We start from the raw sequence: 7,500 nt of genomic DNA, 5'->3' as shown, positions 1-7,500 counted from the left end.
TGCCTTCGGCCTACTCAGCGTGGACGTCGTTTCTGTCCTGTGACCTGCTGCTCAGTGCTCAGTGCTCAGTGCTGTGCTTGTGCAAGGCCTCTGGTGTGGGTGCCGTGTCCTACGTATCGCCCAACTAGGTTCTACTTGTGCCCCTTATTAATTCATTAATATGTGTCGTGTGTGTGTGTGCTCTTCGAGCAGTTTCCGTTCTTGTGCCGTCCGTCCAGTGAAAGGATTTTTTTATTTTTTTTTATTAAGTTACGGCGCTTGTTTTCGTGCAGCTCTACGTGGTCGTGTCCTCGTACGCAGTGGTGTGTTTGTGGAAAGTCTCTCGTTGTGTTGTGTTGTGCAGTGCAGTGCAGTGCAGTGCAGTGCAGTGCAGTGCTGTGCGTCCGCCAAAGCCTCTGGATAAAAGAAAAAAAAATATATAAATATATATATATATATAAATACACATTTTTTTTCTAATTTTTTTTTAAATTAATTTTACATGTGGTAAGTATGCATGACTTATACCATCCTTTGTATTGATTTATTTGGGTCGTGTCTTTTTTTTTCCACATTATTAGCCTTCTTGTTCTCCTCCTCCTCCTCCTGCTTATCATTATTGTAGAAATGTTTTCCTTTTTCTTTTTTTCCTCTTTCTTTCTAAGCTTTTAGTTTCCACCAGAGTGTCGAACCGAATTTTTTATTGGTTTGCTTCGATTTGCGGGAGCACAAAAGTAATGTAGGACATTAAAATAGCACAACAAATAGAAGAACAAGAGGTATACAGGACAGGCGCTGATGTTGAACTAGTTTCATTCAGGAAAAGTGAACATGTATATACACACGACAGGCAAAGCAGCACATATTCTTAAGGGTAGAAGATATTTGAGCTGGGATGCTGGTGTCTCCCAGCACGATCAAACCATCCGGGGCTATTGCCGCCTTCTCGGCTGCCCTCGGCACTTATCGTGAATAAAAGCTATATATGTATGTTTACTTTTCCTGGATAAAGCTAGTTTAAAGTGAGTGCCTGTCCTGTATACTCCTTGTCCTCGTCTTTTTTGCGCTATTTTATATATTTTACTAAGATGAACCAACAGCGTACCGTATTAAAAAGAAAAAGAAGAAGCTAAAGTGATATTATATTTACCTGGTGCTTCTTTTCGTAATAGGCACTATTTCAAGAGTGCAAACGGGTATCTTTCCATTCATTTGTAGGGTTCGCTTATTTTCAGGTGCCGAGAAATAAATTGCTTTATTTAAATTTGATGGAGCAGTAAATGACAAGCTACATACATATCTCTTTCCTTGTTTTTTTTTTTTTTTGTGTTATATTTTAGCCTGAATTTAAAAGTTATCAGTCTGTTGGGTCGCCTAAAATACAGGTGATTGGCATTTGAGGTTTTTTTTCTTTACAAGATAATGGTTGATTCAATTTAGCAAGTAAGCATCAATTGTGCTACTTTTTTTTTCCTTGATCTTAAATAGAGCTAAGCAATCAACTCGACATGACGGCTACTTAATTTGTCGCTTTCTTACCACCTGTTTTCCGAAACTGTGTGCTTTCTTTTCGTCGTCATCGACTTTGGGCTGCCGCTCCAAGTCCATAGAGCCTTTTTTTTTTCAGCTATCCCTGCCGTACACCCTTGTACTTCTATTGATCGTCAGACTAATAGACAGTTATATTTTCTTCCGTACAGTTCCAAGTTGGCGGGTCAGTTTCGGTTCGGCTGAAACTAACTCCTCGGTTCCGGTTTTTCGTTCGCTTCGGTTTTCGGTTCGACACTCTGGTCTTCACCGTGCATGGCAACCCCCCCCCTTCCTTCCTTCCTTCCTTCCCTCCCTCCCTCCCTCCCTCCCTCCCTCTCTCCCCTCTTCTCCTCCCTGCAAGAAAACAAACTGTCGTTTCGAAATGTTTTCTTACTTGAACTGTGAAGGTTTTCAGGTGCATTTCCTTTCCTCCTTTATTGAGCGCACAATTCTAGAGTGGAACTTCCCTTCTGACATTGCAATAAAGTTTCCTGCACAAGGAAGAAAAACCTGCCATTTGACCTCCCTTGTGTGTGCAAAGTGTCAATGTTCCTATATTATGCTTGAACATGGTCTTTTTGTCTTCCTATTTGTCGCAGAAATCATGTATGTGTATGTATGTATGTATATATATATATATATATATATATATATACCAATATCGCACTTTATGGATTAATCTTGCACGACCTGTGAAAACCACGTATCTCTGGCTTTCCTCACGTTCGATTTTCGAGCAATTTCTGAAGCTAGCTTGGGGAGATTGATTTCGCTCGCACACAATTCGAGGCGCGAGGACGGGCATGTACGAACGTCTACGTAGTCGGGACGGTAAACAAAACTTACACAAATTAAAATCCTGCGCAGATAATAAAAAAAGAGCAACAAAAAAGTATAGGCGTCTTTCTTTACTAATTTCTTTTTTTTTTTTTTTTTTAGGATTGTAAGCGGACGGGCTTCTTAAACGATACCAAAAAGCGAGACACAATTTGACAAACGGGTCACGTCACAAGAAAGAAAATCCCACATCCTCAAGCGTGTAAAAAATGCACGCAATATCTACAGTACTGGAATTAGAAGCGCTGCCAATCTCGCGTGCACTAGCCCAAATCGCGTTGCTCCCGCTCACGTCAAAGCGACACAGACCTCGTCGGAAAGGTACGCTTTCTGACGCGGTCAACCGGTAAAAACACTATATATTGTAAAATTCTGTACTTTGGACGTGATTAATTCAGACTGCTTTGCGGCTAACTAAGCGCGCGTTCCTTCCCAATGAAACGAAAGAGCGAGATTAGAAATAGAGGAAATAATTCCCGTGAAAAGAAAGAAATTCGTCTCTTATTGAGCTTGGCAGTAAAGCACGCGACATCTCCAGTATTCCGTTTGAAAGCGTTGTCCATGGCAAGTGCAGTAGTGTACAGTGTTCGGCTCTCGCCCAGTTGAAAGCGCCAGAAAGCCCGTGTCGCCTCGCGACACGGGTAACCGCTAGAAAACACGCACATTTTAAAGTCGCGTGATTTGCACTTGATTCCTCGGAAGTACTTTGTGGGAGACGAAGCGGGCGTTCCATGCCAAGGACACGGAAAAGAGAGATTAGAAATAGAGCGAACAATTCGCGTGAAAACAATAATATTTGTCTCCTATCAAACTTGCCAGAAAAGTAAGCGGGATTTCCAGTATTCCGTTTGAAAGCGCTGCCCGTCGCAAGTGCAGTAGTGTACAGTGTTCGGCTCTCGCCCAGTTGAAAACGCCAGAAAGCCCGTGTCGCCTCGCGACACGGGTAACCGCTAGAAAACACGCACATTTTAAAGTCGCGTGATTTGCACTTGATTCCTCGGAAGTACTTTGTGGGAGACGAAGCGGGCGTTCTACGCCAAGGACACGGAAGAGAGAGATTAGAAATAGAGCGAACAATTCGCGTGAAAAGAATATTTGTCTCCTATCAAACTTGCCAGAAAAGTAAGCGAGATTTCCAGTATTCCGTTTGAAAGCGCTGCCCGTCGCAAGTGCAGTAGGGTAAATTGTTCGGCTCTCGCCCAGTTGAAAGCGCCAGAAAGCCCGTGTCGCAAAGCGACACGGGTAACCGCTAGAAAACACGCATCTTTTTCTTTTGTTAATCCCGTGCTTCTCACTTCGTTCCTTGAGAGGACTTTGTCGGAAACTAAGTGGCGGGGCCTTCCAAACGAAACCAATGGTAGAAACAATGAAGTGAGCAAAGAAGAGTAGTGTAAAGAAAGAAAATTGCCTATTATGAAGCCTGCCGTAAACACGCGCGATACCGCGAGCATTCGGATTAAAAGCAGTGACAATCTCACTTACTATAGCGCTCATTGTTCGGCTCTGACACAATTCAAAACGCATGAAACGCCCCGTGTAAATATTGGTTTACTTTGTAATAACAAAGTCGATAAACTTTCTGTTGACCATGTTAACATGAACTGAAAGTCGAAAAGAAGTAATCAGAGTCAAGCAGGGGTCAGCACGTTTTTAATAAAAAGCGAGAAATAATTTTTTTTATAGGGGTAGGATGTATGTACGTATGTATGTATGTATATATAGAGGCACACAGGAAAAAAGAACATTTATATATATATATATACACACAAACATACATACATACATACATACATATATATATATATATATATATATATATATATATATATAAGGAGAGAGAGGGGAAAAAATAAGAAAGAAAGAAGGACAAATAAATGATACTGAATAACGAGGAGCCACATGAGTGAGAGACAGTAAGTCAGTCAGTCAGTCACCGAAACTGATAACCACAAACTATGTACAGAATGCTCTTGAAGGATCTTTATACTTATCGGTGCTATTATGTGGAGGTGGGGTCTGTCGAGCGTTCGATTGGTGCGAGCGGCGTCTGACGACGTCGCCGACGCCTTTCGTCGCCGTCTCGGCCGCTGCCTCCGCCGCATGGTCGTTACAGCAAGGTACCTGCGGTCTCTGGCGTCTGCCGTTGGGGTCGGTTCTCGGGTGCACCTGTGTCTTGAAAACGAATGCGAGAGGAGGGTGTTTCGGAGCGTCCGCGCTAACCGAACGGTGTGAAATGACGAGTGCGTTCTGACCGAAGGCCGGGGTGCGTCCTCGCGTCCTCACGGGACCTGAAAGCTCGGCAACGCTGCGAAGGCGTCGTCAATGATTTTTTTGGCGTACGACTTTCTGTTGCTACGACGAGAAAGAAATTTATGCGCTTCTTGCCGCGTCGGTACCGACCTCGGTCGGGGATATTCCGGCTGCGCGCTCGAACGTGCTTCATTTCTTCTTGGATTTGGAGGTAATTCCTAAGCGTTGTGTGTGTTTGCGGTTCGTAAGGGGCGCCTGACGGTGGCCCCGCGTCCGCGCGTTGGTAGGGTTTGGGGCGACCCACCACGAAAAGATTACCTGGTTGATCCTGCCAGTAGTCATATGCTTGTCTCAAAGATTAAGCCATGCATGTCTAAGTACATGCCGAAACAAGGCGAAACCGCGAATGGCTCATTAAATCAGTTATGGTTCCTTAGATCGTTTCTTCCTACTTGGATACCTGTGGCAATTCTAGAGCTAATACATGCAGTGAGCCCGAAGCCCCTCGGGGCGACGGGTGCTTTTATTAGACCAAGATCAATCGGGCTTCGGTCCGTTTTGTGTGGTGACTCTGGATAACTTTGTGCTGATCGCACGGCCACGAGCCGGCGACGTTTCTTTCAAGTGTCTGCCTTATCAACTGTCGATGGTAGGTTATGCGCCTACCATGGTTGTTACGGGTAACGGAGAATCAGGGTTCGATTCCGGAGAGGGAGCCTGAGAAACGGCTACCACATCCAAGGAAGGCAGCAGGCGCGCAAATTACCCACTCCCGGCACGGGGAGGTAGTGACGAAAAATAACAATACGGGACTCTTTTGAGGCCCCGTAATTGAAATGAGTACACTCTAAATCCTTTAACGAGGATCCATTGGAGGGCAAGTCTGGTGCCAGCAGCCGCGGTAATTCCAGCTCCAATAGCGTATACTAAAGTTGCTGCGGTTAAAAAGCTCGTAGTTGGATCTCAGTTACAGGCGGGAAGTGCGTGGACACCACGTTACGGCCCGTGCTGAACATCATGCCTGTCGTGGCTTGGTTCCCTTCATCAGGTGCCTTGCTTTGGCCGGCGCGTTTACTTTGAAAAAATTAGAGTGCTCAACGCAGGCGATTCGCCTGAATAACAGTGCATGGAATAATAGAACAAGATCCTGTTTCTGTTCTGTTGGTTTTTGGAATACAGGATAATGATTAAGAGGGACAGACGGGGGCATTCGTATTGCGGCGCTAGAGGTGAAATTCTTGGACCGTCGCAAGACGAACTACTGCGAAAGCATTTGCCAAGAATGTTTTCATTGATCAAGAACGAAAGTTAGAGGTTCGAAGGCGATCAGATACCGCCCTAGTTCTAACCATAAACGATGCCAACCAGCGATCTGCCTGAGTTACTCAAATGACTCGGCGGGCAGCTTCCGGGAAACCAAAGTATTTGGGTTCCGGGGGAAGTATGGTTGCAAAGCTGAAACTTAAAGGAATTGACGGAAGGGCACCACCAGGAGTGGAGCCTGCGGCTTAATTTGACTCAACACGGGAAAACTTACCCGGCCCGGACACTGGGAGGATTGACAGATTGAGAGCTCTTTCTTGATTCGGTGGATGGTGGTGCATGGCCGTTCTTAGTTGGTGGAGCGATTTGTCTGGTTAATTCCGATAACGAACGAGACTCTAGCCTATTAAATAGGTGCGTGGTTCTCTGCACCTTGCACCCTTCTTAGAGGGACAAGCGGCTCCTAGCCGCACGAAACAGAGCAATAACAGGTCTGTGATGCCCTTAGATGTCCGGGGCCGCACGCGCGCTACACTGAAGGAAGCAGCGTGTTTTTATCCCTGTCTGTAAAGACTGGGTAACCCGTGGAACCTCCTTCGTGATTGGGATAGGGGCTTGCAATTGTTCCCCTTGAACGAGGAATTCCCAGTAAGCGCGAGTCATAAGCTCGCGTTGATTACGTCCCTGCCCTTTGTACACACCGCCCGTCGCTACTACCGATTGAATGATTTAGTGAGGTCTTCGGACCGATACCCGGAGCGGCCTTTCGGTTGCGCCGGTGTGTTGGAAAGATGACCAAACTTGATCATTTAGAGGAAGTAAAAGTCGTAACAAGGTTTCCGTAGGTGAACCTGCGGAAGGATCATTACCGGATGTTATTTTGCATCGTTTTGTCTTCTTCCTCTTGTACGGGGAATGGACTCGATGTGCGAATTTATCTGGCGCCGATCCCGACCAAGCTTGGATGCCGTCGGGACGGCACAAAAAAAAAACTGTGGTTCGGATGTGCCTTTTTCTTTGGGTGGCCTCCGTTCCTTTCGATGATGCGCCCAGCGGGATCCCTCTGCTGCCTCGATTGAGAGGAGATTTCAAGTGCACCGGGACAATCCGCGGGTTACAAAAGGCGCATCGCCCCCTTTTTCGTCTCTTCTCGAGGATCGCCCTTTTGTTTTGATTAACGAAGAGGCGTTTGAGAAGAAGCTTTTTTTTTGCGCTTTCGAGATGGCATGGGATGTGCCGGGCGCGAAAAAAAACAACAACTTGTGTTTTGTCGTACTGATTGAAAAATCCAAACACATTGACACGACTCTAAGCGGTGGATCACTCGGTTCTCGGGTCGATGAAGAACGCAGCCAGCTGCGAGACTTGGTGTGAATTGCAGGACACACTGAGCACTTACTCTTTGAACGCACATTGCGGCCTCGGGCCTTCCCGTGGCTTCGTCTGTGTGAGGGTCGGATCATATATCAAGAGAGGAGAATTTGTTTTCTACCTCGTTTTGACTGTGTCGGATCGAGGGCAGCACGCAGTTTTATGCTTTCTTGCGTTGCGTTTTCTTTGAGCAAATGCACGAGTGGTGCGATTGCACGCGTGCGCTTAACCAGTCCTCCTCCTCCTACGAGTTTTTATCGAACACTGCAT

General features: G+C 45.9%; 2 non-coding genes across 2 annotated transcripts; both read left to right on the top strand.

Annotated features, from left to right (window-relative positions):
- The first annotated feature begins 4,911 nt into the window (after window positions 1-4,911).
- LOC120845566 lies at window positions 4,912-6,727 on the top strand. Its single transcript, XR_005716768.1, has one exon. It is a non-coding gene; the product is annotated as a small subunit ribosomal RNA (ribosomal RNA).
- Window positions 6,728-7,163: 436 nt separating this feature from the next.
- On the top strand, window positions 7,164-7,316 carry LOC120845475. Its single transcript, XR_005716676.1, has one exon. It is a non-coding gene; the product is annotated as a 5.8S ribosomal RNA (ribosomal RNA).
- The last annotated feature ends 184 nt before the right edge of the window (window positions 7,317-7,500 follow it).

Source organism: Ixodes scapularis, unplaced genomic scaffold, assembly GCF_016920785.2.
Source record: "Ixodes scapularis isolate PalLabHiFi unplaced genomic scaffold, ASM1692078v2 ptg001158l_1___fragment_3__unscaffolded, whole genome shotgun sequence".
Taxonomy (NCBI): domain Eukaryota; kingdom Metazoa; phylum Arthropoda; class Arachnida; order Ixodida; family Ixodidae; genus Ixodes; species Ixodes scapularis.
Note: the sequence above shows the minus strand (reverse complement) of the source record. Positions and strands in the feature narration are given on the sequence as shown.